General features: G+C 46.1%; 1 protein-coding gene across 1 annotated transcript in view; it reads right to left on the reverse strand.

The window, feature by feature from the left end:
• The window catches only part of RASGEF1A (RasGEF domain family member 1A), a 285,915-nt gene that overhangs the window by 230,662 nt on the left and 42,513 nt on the right, over positions 1 to 12,740 (reverse strand). The window lies entirely within an intron of this gene.

Raw genomic sequence — 12,740 nt, forward strand, 5'->3', positions numbered from 1 at the left:
TAATTTGAACTAACGGAGCGCTTAGTTCGAACTAGGTAATCCTCATTCCACGAGGATTAAGCCTAGTTCGAACTAGCTAGTTCGAATTAAGGGGTGTGTAGCCCCTTAATTCGAACTAGTGGGAGGCTAGCCCTCCCCAGGTTTCCTGGATGGCCACTCTGGCCAACACCAGGGAAACTCTACTGCCCCCCTCCCAGCCCCGGACCTCTTAAAGGGGCACGGGCTGGCTACGGTGCCCGTGCCAGGTGCAAGCCTGCCAGAACCCAGCCAGCAGACCCTGCACCTGGCATGGATCGAGCCACCCACCCGATGCCCACCAGCCCTCCCCGTCTTACCGGGACCAGGCTGGCGGCTCCCGGGAGCTTGCCCAGGACCGCAAGAGGCGGGCACCCGCCTGGGCTAGTGCAGACATCGTGGACCTCGTCCACAATCTCCACACTAGGCACAGGAAAGTGGCCGGCTTGGGCAGGATAGCTGCCAGCCTGGCCACCCAGGAGCAGGTGTGCAAGAGAATCAAGGGGGTCCACTGAGACCCCCGACCCTGAGCTCTGAGCTTACAATGGCCGTCCTGGGTCAGACCAAAGGTCCATCTAGCCCAGTAGCCTGTCTGCCAACAGCGGCCAACCCTAGGGACCCTGGAGGGGATGGACTGAAGACAGTGACTAAGCCATTTGTCTCGTGCCATCCCTCTCCAGCCTTCCACAAACCTTGGGCAGGGACACCACTCCTACCCCCTGGCTAATACCACTCCATGGACCCAACCTCCATGACTTGATCTCACTTCCCTTTAAACTCTGTTCCAGTTCTAGCCTTCACAGCCTCCTGCAGCATGGAGTTCCACAGGTTGACTCTTTGCTTTGTGAAGAAGAACTTTCTGTTACTAGTTTGAAGCCTGCTACCCATTCCTTTCCTTTTTTGGTGATCTCTAGTCCTTCTTTATGGGAACTAATGAAGAACTTTTCTGTATGCACCATCTCCACCCAACTCCTGCTTTCAGAGACCTCTATCCTGTCCCCCCTCTGTCTCCTCTTTTCTAAGCTGAAAAGTCCCAGTCTCTTTAGCCTCTCTTCATTTGGGACCTGTTCCCAACCCCTGATCATTTTAGTTGCCCTCCCCTCTCCCAGCCTCTCTTTTCTCCTCTCCCACCTCCTTTTCCCAGTCTCCCCCAGTTTTGTTCAATAAAGACAGATTCCATTTTGGAAGACACGTTATCTTTATTTTGTACATCAAGAAGAGGGGCTAGGGAAGGGTAAGTGGAAGGAGGTGAGGGAGGAATGGGGCACGAGCCCCCGATGGGGAGGACTGGGCTGGCTCTGCGGGTTTCTGGGGGTGGAAGCTCTCCTGCAGCCCCCCAATTGCCCCCTCTCCCCAGATGGCAGCCTGCGGCAAGTGCAGCCGGTCTGATGGCCGAGTGCTGTGATGTGCCCAGTGTGGGCACTCAGGGCACTCCAAGCCAGGACTGGTTTGCAAGCGGGGCACCCCTGAGAACTGTCTGTCCGGGGTGGGGGTCGGGACCCTTTAAGCACAGCCCTCGGCTAGCCTGAGACAGCATCTCCACGCTCTAAGTCCTCCTCTGATGCCCTGCCGGCACTGCTTCCGGCCATCCTTAACCTCGGTTCAGGGTCCACTCAATGTGGACGCGCTAGTTCGAATTAGCAAAACGCTAATTCGAACTAGTTTTTAGTTTTAGATGCGTTAGTTCGAATTAGCTTAGTTTGAATTAACTAATTCGAACTAAGCTAGTTCGAATTAGCGCTGTAGTGTAATCATACCCCTTCTCTCAAGTATCCCCTCTGGCAAAGGACATGTATCCACAAGCTCCCATGTCTTCTCCTGGCTCTGGGAGTAGATGGTATTCCAGACCAGGTTTCTTCCTGCCCCCTCCCAAGTAGGCCCACCCATTCCTCTGGACCCAGAGGAGAAATATAATCAAGGGAATCTCAAGTATGACTAATAAGGTGGCATCACCACTGCATTTCTCCCTGGGGTGACTGCTGTGTCCAGTTCAAGAGTCTACAAGTTAGGAAGGGTGTTGATAAATGGGAGGAGGTTCGGTGATTCAGAAAAGAGTCACAAGATGGATTAAAGGAAAGGAAAAACATGCCTTACAGTAATCAATTTAGGTTAACAAAGGGGAGGATGAGAGATGACTTGATTAGCTGATAAGAAGAGAAATGTGGAAAGCTAGTACCTTCAGCAGACAAAGATTTATCCAGATCCAAAGGCTAGAAGTTAAGGCTTTAAAAAAACCCAACAACCTACAAGCAGGGTGCAAATGTTTTAATAGAGAGGGTGATTAACCTTTGAAACAGCTTGGGGAGTCTCCATCAGTGGCAATTTAGTCAATATTGGATTTTTTTTCTAATTCAAATTACAATGGTTCTCTAAGTTCAAATAGGAATTAACTTCAAGAAGTCCCATCGCCGGCATTACATGGAAGGTCAGATGAATACACTGGACCATGAGAGCTTTATCTGAGTGTGACCACACCTTTGAGATGCATGCCTTTGATGCCCCTGCAGACGACTGTAATGCCCTCATTGGGCTACACCCAAGTCTGCCTCTAAAAGCAGTGTGGAATGAGGCTGCTTGCTTCCTGCGCAGAGCTGTGTGCTGAGACCACGTGCCATCCTGCCATCAGTACTCACACACTCCACTTACTGCTTCTGAAGTTCCAAGTGGGATATGAACATTTATTTTGACTTGTAGGGTCCCTAGTGGTTTGAGACCAACCATTCAAAGAGGCCTCTGCTCTCCTTGTGCCATACGGCTGCCTTTTCTGTCCGCCAGGATGCCTGTGGCTAAAGCACCCTCAGTTGAGTTTGGAAGAGTCCCTTGACACGTGGTTATCCAAAACCTGGATTTGGTAACTTGCCCGTCACACTGTGCAAAGTCAAACTTTCCCATAAGGGGCTGGGAGGGCTAGTAATAGGGTATCATTTTCTTGTTACAACTTTCTTAATGTTTTATTTCGGAATATGATATTGACTTGGTATCTCAGTGGGAAGGGCCATTTGTTCTGTGAGTTTTGGTGATGGCTGAGTGAGGTTCTCTCAAGCTTACTGTAAAGCTGGCAGACCTGGAGGAGGAGGGATGGAACTTGCCACCTTAGAGGCAAAAGTCATGTGCCTGTACAGTATGCTAGGGATGTTAGATATAATGTAATTGAATAGTTGTGTAACCGCATGAAAATATAATGGTTACACCACTATTCAGTAGTCCCTGGGAGCCCCTGGAAGGCCAGGAGCCAGTGCGCTTCAGCCCTGCTCCTGGGGAACCTCTCTACAGAAGCAGCAGTTCAGGAATCTGGTGGGAGCAAGCCAATCCGGTGCTCGTGGAGAGCTGGCTTTTAAGCTAGCTCCTCATGGGTATTGGCTCCTGCTCCCCCCTCCTCTTGCTGCCACTTTATCAGAGGCAGTGTGGATGGGGCAGAATGCATGTAGAAGACAGGATTAACTGACAAGCCCAGGCTTATCAGTTAATCATGGAGTTGTCTACACGGTGACATCCCTACAGTATGTGCTAAAAGCCAACTGCCTCTCAGCTAAGGCTGTAAAGCATACTTCACTCTTTCTTTTCTCAGTGGTCTCAGTGCCTCTGGGTTACATTAGGAGGGATACTCAGTAGTATGTGTTCATTAGCCAAAAGGATACTGAATTCATTAGGTGCATTTGGAATTAGGAAGAGCATAATGTGCTACGGGAAGACATTCAGATACTGCAGTCATGGGAATGTTATAGGAGACTAAATTACATACTTCTCTCCACTGAGGGAGCATGTCCTGAGCTTCCAAGACTTCCCAGCAGGACATCTGGGACAAGCCCCAACTTGTAAAGCCAATGGACCCAGGTTGTCGGCAGGAGCGATTCAACCTATGACCTCAGGGGCTAAAGCCAGGTATTTCTACAACATGAACTAAAAGCCAGCTGCCTCTCAGCTAAGACTGTAGCACAGATTTCTCTCCCTGTTTTCTCAGCAGTTTTAGTGCCTCTGGGCTATATTAGGCGGGCTGCTCAGTGGTATGTTTATTAGTCAAAACAATACTGAATTCATTAGTTGTGGTTGGAATTAAGAAGAGCATAATGTGCTACTGGAAGACACTCAGATAATGTCATGATGTGCATGTTATAAGAGCCTAAAATAAGAATAAAATTATTAGTAATGAAATAGTTGGTGTTATTCAAATGTAATATGCAATTGGCAGGCTTTAGAGTTTACACCCAACAAGTTCAGCCGGAGTTGAGACATAAATTTCTCAGTTGCTCAATTTTGCCAACCCTTATTGTTTAAAAATCACAAGATTTTAAAAAAGATACATTGGTCCCATTTTATTTGTCTTCTGATTTCTGAGTAGTTGAGAAGCACTTGAGTCTCACTTTTAAACTTGTGTCCACAAGCATTAGAGCTAGAAATGTACTTTTCATTAAAAAATGAAAACTAAAATGCTCAACTTTAACCTGTCCAACACATTATCAATAAACTACAGCCTATACTGGAACAGGATACTAAACTCTGAGAGGCTCTGGGAGACAGACCCATAGTCTCCTATAGACAACCACCTAACCTCAAGAAGATTCTTATCAACAACCACAGGACATACCACACTAATACCAACCCTGGTACCTTCCCTTGCAACAAACCCCGTTGCCAGCTTTGTCCACATATTCACTCTGCTGACACCATTATGGGACCTAACCAAGTGAGTTATAAGATCAAGAACACATATTCCTGCGCATCCAGAAATATAATTTATGCTATCATGTGCCAAAAGTGTCCGTCTGCTATGTACATTGGACAAACGTCTCAGACACTTCTGCCAAAGGATCAATGTTCATAAAACAGATATTAGACAGGATCACAAAGAAAAAGCAGTTTCTTGCCATTTCAACCAGAAAGGACATTGTCTCAAAGACTTGATTACCTGCATCCTGCTTCAAAGGCCTTTTAAGAATACACTTGAAAGAGAATCCTCTGAACTGTCATTCACACTCAAATTCGACACTTTACACTTAAGTTTGAATAAAGACTCTAATTATCTTACCCATTACAAAGATAGCTTCCCCAATTATCACCTCTAATATCATTAGCTCACAGACATTTATCTCCTCCCCCTCTCCCCCACATCCTCCTTCTGTTCTGAAATTTGATTTGTCTTTTTCATATGTGTTCATTTTTTAAAATTGTATCCTTTGGTATATATGGTTATGACAATTTTCTTCCACTATTTGATCTGAGGAAGTGGATCTGGCCCACGAAAGCTCATCACCTAATAACCGTCTTGTTAGTCTTTAAAGTGCTACATAGTCCTGTTTTTTGTTTCAGCTACACCAGACTAACACGGCTACATTTCTATCACTAAAATGCTCATGTAATTGTTCAAATTCAAGAGCTGTGTCTTTAAGAAAAACACCAAATATTGTGAGAGACTAGTAATGAAAGTCAAGAGAGTTGGCGATAAGGGTCATTGTTTTAGGCTGTTCACAGATTTAGAAAGGCAATGCTTCATCAATTTACACTTGCTTCATATTTCCAAATTTATCTTCACAATAAGGGCTGGAAATGTCACTTTATTTTGGAATGAACATATGGAGAGTTGTATAGATCTAGTGGTGTAAAAAACAGTCTGAGAGGTAACCCGTGTTAGTCTGTAGTTTTAAAAACAAAGAGTAGTTCTGTGGCACTTTAGTCCTGGGCTACACTAAGAAGTTATTTTGAAATAACCCCCCTTATTTTGAATTAATATGTAGAGCATCCACACTACCAAGCCCGTTGTTTCAAAATAATGGGCTGGTTATTCCAAAATCTGTGCTCCTGCTTTACACAGGGAATAATGCTTATTTCAAAATTGTTATTTCAAAATAGTGTTAGTGTGGACAATGTGGTACTGCTAATTTGAAATAATTGGTCTCCAGATGCTTCTCTCAGCTGCCACTGCCACAGCTTTGCCAGCCCTGTGCCTTAGAGCATGATCTGAGGGAGCCATGGCAGATCTCAACATTCCCTCAGAGCCTCCCACGGCTGCCAGCGCTCTTCCCACAACTGCCACTGGCCAGGGATGCAGGAGAGCTCTGGCCTGGACTGGTGTGGAGATCCTGGATCTCATCGAGGTCTGTGGGGAGGAGACCAATCTAAAGGATCTCCACACCAGGAAAATGAATGTGGACATCTATGGCCAGATCGCCACCAGCCTGGCTGACAAAGGCCACAATTGGACTCTCGACCAGGTCTTCATGAAGGTGAAAGAGCTCCGGCAGGCCTACCACAAGGCCAGGTCACCTCTTCCCCCCACATTGTCATGGAGTATGGTCAGGACATGCCTGACATCAGCCTCCATGGGGGCAGAGCTCCAGACGAGGAGGAGAAGACCAGCCAGGTGACCATGCCTGCCAGCAAGGAGCTGCTCCTCACCCTGGGGCCTGTCTCCTCCCCCACAGGATGTCTTCCAGATTTCAGACAATCCCAAGGAAGGCACTTCAGGTGAGTTCTATAACTTTCTGTATCTAAATGTGGGAGCACGTAGTGAGCTGCAAGGGGCTACACACTCTTCACTTGGCCTATTTGGCCTGGGGGCCACAGTCAGTACATATGGCTGCACATGGAGTGCCAATCAGGAGCACTCAGATCCATGATGCTATCACACAGGATCCCCTCGGTCCTTCTCACAAGGTTCCTGGAGAGGCCTGCCTAACTCTGTCTTCCATGGTTGGATACCTTCCCACGACAAGCCATCACTAAGTAGTCTGGGGTCATGGAACCACACAGCTGTGCTGCATATGGCACAGCGTCATGCGCACACTCAGGCAGCATTTGCTCCTCATCAAGTGTGGTGATGTAGAGGAGACTGATCCCCTGCATGGGAACCTGCCAGCTGGAGGAAGAGGAGGAGAACCTAGTAGCACTTTCTCCGGCAGGTGGCCTCTCACGTACATGTGGGGTGATTAGGAGGGGAATCATAGAATCATAAAATAGAACTGGAAGGGACGTTGAGCACCTTCTAGATCATCCCTGATAGATGTCTATCCAACTTGCTCTTAAATATCTCCAGTGATGGAGATTCTACAACCTCCCTAGGCAACTTATGTTTAACCACCTTGACAGGAAGTTTTTCCTAATGTCCAACCTAAACCTCCCCTGCTGCAGTTTAAGCCCATTGCTTCTTGTACTATCCTCAGAGGCCAAGGGGAACAATTTCTAACACCCTTTTAGATATTTGAAAACTGCTATCATGTCCCCTCTCAGTCTTCTCTTTTTTAAACTAAACAAACCCTATTCTTCCCTCATAGCTCATGTTTTCTAGATCTTTAATAATTTTTGTTGCTCTTCTCTGGACCTTCTCCAGTTTTCCCACATCTTTCTTGAAACGTGCCCAGAACTAGACACAATACTCCAACTGAGGCCTAATCGGAAGAATGGCTTTTTGTGTCTTGCTCACAACACTCCTGTTATTGCAATCCAGAATCGTTTGCTTTTTTTGCAAGTGTCATGCTGTTGACTCCATATTTAGCTTGTGGTCCACTATGACCTCTAGATACCTTTCTGCAGTACTTCTTCCTAGACATTCCCTTCCCAGTCTGTATGTGTGAAACTGATTGTTCTTTTCTAAGTAGAGTACTTTGTATTTGTCCTTAATAAACTTCATCCTGTTTACCTCAGATCATTTCTCCAGTTTGTCCAGATCATTTTGAATTAGGCCCCTATCCTCTAAAATAGTCGCAACCCTCCCAGCTTGGTATCTTCTGCAAACTTAATAAGTGTACTCTCTATGCAAATATCTAAATTGTTGATGAAGATATTGATCAGAACCAGTCCCAAAACAGACCCCTGAAGAATCCCACTTCTGCCCTTTGAGCATAACCGTGAAACATTAATAACTACTCTCTGAGGGTATGTCTACACTACCCCGCTAGTTCGAACTAGTGGGGATAATGTAGTCATCCGCAGTTGCAAATGAAGCCCGGGATTTGAATTTCCCGGGCTTCATTTGCATGAAGCCGGCCGGCGCCATTTTTAAATGCCGGCTAGTTCGAACCCCGTGCCACACGGCATAGAGAGTACACTTATTAAGTTTGCAGAAGATACCAAGCTGGGAGGGTTGCGAGTATTTTAGAGGATAGGGGCATAATTCAAAATGATCTGGACAAACTGGAGAAATGATCTGAGGTAAACATGCTTCCTAATCCGAACTAGCTACTCCATGCCGCGTGTAGCCGCGCGGCACGGGGTTCGAACTAGCCGGCATTTAAAAATGGCACCGGCCGGCTTCATGCAAATGAAGCCCAGGAAATTCAAATCCCGGGCTTCATTTGCAACTGCGGATGACTACATTACCCCCACTAGTTCGAACTAGCGGGGTAGTGTAGACATACCCTCAGGGTATGTCTACACTACCCTCCTAGTTCGAACTAGGAGGGTAATGTATGCATACCGCACTTGCTAATGAAGCCCGGGATTTGAATTTCCCGGGCTTCATTAGCATAAGCGGGGAGCCGCCATTTTTAAATCCCCGCTGCTTCGAACCCCGTGCAGCGCGGCTACATGGGGCTCGAAGTAGGTAGTTCGGACTAGGGTGCCTATTCCGAACTACCAGTAAACCTCGTTTCACGAGGAGTAACGGTAGTTCGGAATAGGAACCTAGTCCAAACTACCTAGTTCGAGCCCCGTGTAGCCGCGCTGCACGGGGTTCGAAGCAGCGGGGATTTAAAAATGGCGGCTCCCCGCTTATGCTAATGAAGCCCGGGAAATTCAAATCCCGGGCTTCATTTGCAAGTGCGGTATGCCTACATTACCCCGCTAGTTCGAACTAGCGGGGTAGCGTAGACATACCCTCAGAGAGTAGTTATTAATGTTTCACGGTTATGCTAGAAGGGCATAAGTGGGATTCTTCAGGGGTCTGTTTTGGGACTGGTTCTGATCAATATTTCATCAACAATTTAGATATTTGCATAGAGAGTGCACTTATTAAGTTTGCAGAAGATACCAAGCTGGGAGGGTTGCGACTATTTTAGAGGATAGGGGCCTAATTCAAAATGATCTGGACAAACTGGAGAAATGATCTGAGGTAAACAGGCTTCCTAATCCGAACTAGCTACTCCGTGCCGTGTGTAGCCGCATGGCACGGGGCTCGAACTAGCTGGCATTTAAAAATGGCGCCGGCCGGCTTCATGCAAATGAAGCCCGGGAAATTCAAATCCCGGGCTTCATTTGCAACTGCGGATGACTACATTACCCCCGCTAGTTCGAACTAGCGGGATAGTGTAGACATACCCTGAGACTGTTGTCCAACTTATAATAGCTCCATCTAGGTTGTATTTCCCTAATTTATTGATAAGAAGATCATACAATGGTGTCCACGTTGGCCAGAGTGATGACCCTCCATGACAGTACATAATTAATGGCCTTCGCCACTTGTATGAGCATGGCCCCAACTGTGGATTTCCCCCCGCTGAACTGGTTCCTGATGGAGCGGTAGCTGTCTGGCGTGGCGAACTTCCACAGGGCAATGGCAACGCACTTCTGCAGGGGGATGGCAGGTCACAGTCACCTGAGGGCAGAGGTTAGCCACTTGCAGAGCTCCAGGAAGGTGGCCTTCTGTATGCGAAAATTCTGGAGCCACTGCTGGTCATCTCATCATTACAGGACGATGTGGTCCCACCAGTCCAAACTGGTCTCTTGCTGTCAGAAGCAGCGTTCCACGGTGTCCAGGGGATTGAGGGGCATGTGCAGCAGCAGGAGTGCCAGGACCTAGGTGATGAGGGCTTGTGGTCCAAGCTGATTCTCATCCTGCTGGAGTAGCATGCAAGTCGTTTGAAAGTACTGAGCCATGAGGCCCATGAGCCTGGCCCCGCTTTGCGGCAGCTCCAGATCCATGTTGTGAGTTCTGTGGCAACCAGAGCACACTGCATCCCTTTAATGTACACCAGTACTCCACAAGGATGAGAAGAGTAGCTGGTGTCAACAGGAGAGCAGCCCCCACCGACCTTATCAACACAAGATGCTGTGAAGTGGGTTGTGTCTATGAAAGCTCATGATACCATCTACATTTTTTGTTAGTCTTTAAGGTTTTACAGGACTATTAATTGGAGGATTTTTAAGGTTTTTTAATGTCCCACGAGGGGGGAGGCAGTGGAGGAGTGGCATGTGAGACGCGGCCATAGAGAGCTGCAACTGAAAGTAAGTGCTGCATCTGCCTGACCAATATGGTTGCCAGGTGTCTGGTTTTTGCCCAGACAGTCCAGTAATTGTTATCTTCTGTCTGGTTAAAAAAAAAAAACAGAAAATACCGGACATGTAAAATGTCTTATTTTCTGTTTTTCTCGGACAGAAGGCGGGGGCGAGGGGAGTGCAGGGATTTAAAGGTGCAGGGACCTTTTTGTTTTCCCCAACAACTTTGGGGCCCCCATTTCCTTTCTTGCTTACCAACTTTGGTCCCCTGGTGTGTGGGTTTTTTTTTCTCAACCAATTTCTTTCCCCAGCATGTTTGGGATTTTTCGTGAAAGTATCACACAACCCTAATAGTGTCAAGTATCAGAGGGGTAGCCGTGTTAGTCTGAATCTGCAAAAGTGACGAGGAGTCCTGTGGCACCTTATAGACTAACTGAAGTGTAGGAGCATAAGCTTTCGTGGGCAAAGACCCACTTCGTGGTCTTTGCCCACGAAAGCTTATGAACCCTAATAGTGTGATGAGCCTTCAAGGGTACAACCCACTTCATCAAATGATGAGCTGGAGAGGAATAAGAGAAACCCAATATTTTATAACAGAAAAAGAAGAGAAAAAAAGGACCCGTAAATTGTAGGGCTGGTACTAATGAGGCTAATTAACTGGGCTGAAAGTGTTCCATACTCCATTTTGATGTAAAAAAATGAGGTTTTAAATACAAGGATGACTAGCTTTATTAGTAACATCCAGTTAATGTCTATGTTCAAGCCCAGGGGAACAGTGTTAAATGTGCAGATAAATGTCAATTCTGCATTCTCTCTCTGTAATTGACTGGTAAAGTTTTTTTGTAGAAGAATGGCTCCTCTTAGCTCTATTAATGAGTGCCCAGGCAGGATAAAATGCATCCTCACAGATATATTTGTTACCATTTCTGATATATGACTTGTATCCATTTACCCTTTATTGTAGATACTGTCAAGTTTGGCCAGTATACATAGCAGAGAGGCATTCCTGCATGGATCTCATTAGAGGATATGCAGTTGTATGTGACTTATAAGCCTCGGATGTGTTGATAATTAGCAATGGGATTGGTTGCAGGGGTAGGTTCCTGGGTGAATGTTCTGAGGTGTAACAGGGGGCTGTTGGAAAGTATTTGCTTCAGGTTATGGGGCTATTTGTAGGCAAGGGCTGACCTGTCTCCTAAGGCCTGCAATAGCGAGGGACCATTACCCAGGACAGGCTACAGATTGTAAATGATGCACTGGAGGGATTTAATCTGGGGGCTGTGGGTTGTGACCAGCGGTGTCCTGTTATTTTCCTTGTTAGGCCTGTCTTGGAAACAGTAGCCCACTAGTTGTGTAATTATGTTGGTAAATTTCCATGTGTAGAAAAATCCTAAAATAAAACAGATTCTGTGGGTCACACACACATACTGTAAGTGGGCCAGAGCTACCTTTCTGACCCTCTGCTTTACAGATTTACTAATGTATTAGGCTGCTGAATTGATCTTAGTGACAGTAGAAAATAAACTGCTCCTGCCTGCGATCAGAAAGGCTTACAAAGGGCTGCTCACCCATCCTGTGACAATATTTCACACTTCATTTAGACACTGCTACATTTCTCGGGTCTCACAGGGATCACTAAGTAGCCCCTTTACTTCATCTCCTGTAGTTTGGTTTGATAAGTCTTTTCCATGCCAACAGAAAGGCCCTTGCCTTAGTAGAGATGGGAGCGGATTGTGTATTGTGTTGCTTAACTAGTAATTTAGTAGTTTTTTCTGGCAGATTGTGAAACCCTGAGAGATAGTATCACTCCTGTGTGCTCTGCAGCGCCTTGCAGCGGTTTATCCAGGCAAAGATTCTTTACGAGGAAAACAAAATCAGGAATGGTCGTGAGACAGGGTAGCTGGCAGAGATAATAAAAAGGGTCCCTGGTTGATTGAGTTTTGAAACACAGTTTAGCAAGGCTGAATTGGATGTTAATCTAGGAAATGGGAATGTCACGGCATATCAAACATAATCAATTTGTTTATTCAGATCAACGGTGTGTGGCAAGTAAATACATGAAATAATCTGCCGCTGTTGGAAGTTCATTTTAAACTTCCTAATTGAATGATAAGCTCAAAAGTCTGGACAGTAGTTACACTTATTTTTGGCTGACATGAAAGCTCACGATATCTCATGCTACTTGTCATACAGATACATTAAGTTGAAGGCCTTGTTCAATGGTAGATTTGTACTTTTCTTTCTCCTACTTTTTTTTTAACCTTCATTTCATCCCCTCTATGTTCTTCCTTATTTTTTTTTCCTCCCAGGTAGAACCCTCCCACTTTTTTCACCACACAAAGTGGGTCATAGGTCTTATTGTTAAAGAGTGCATGCGTTATTTTGTTCAAATTGACATGGGAAGTCTCAGCTCCAATATAGCACGGTATTCTCTTCCTGGGGACATGAGAGAGCCACACAAAATAGAATGAGTGCACTTTTGACATGAGTTGTGCCATACTTGTCTGGGACAATCATTTTGTCCTTCGTTCATTCTCTTAGCACGTCAGATTCTCTGAATCTTTGTGCAGCTTTAGGTA

Source organism: Pelodiscus sinensis, chromosome 8 (genome assembly GCF_049634645.1).
Source record: "Pelodiscus sinensis isolate JC-2024 chromosome 8, ASM4963464v1, whole genome shotgun sequence".
NCBI classification, from domain to species: domain Eukaryota; kingdom Metazoa; phylum Chordata; order Testudines; family Trionychidae; genus Pelodiscus; species Pelodiscus sinensis.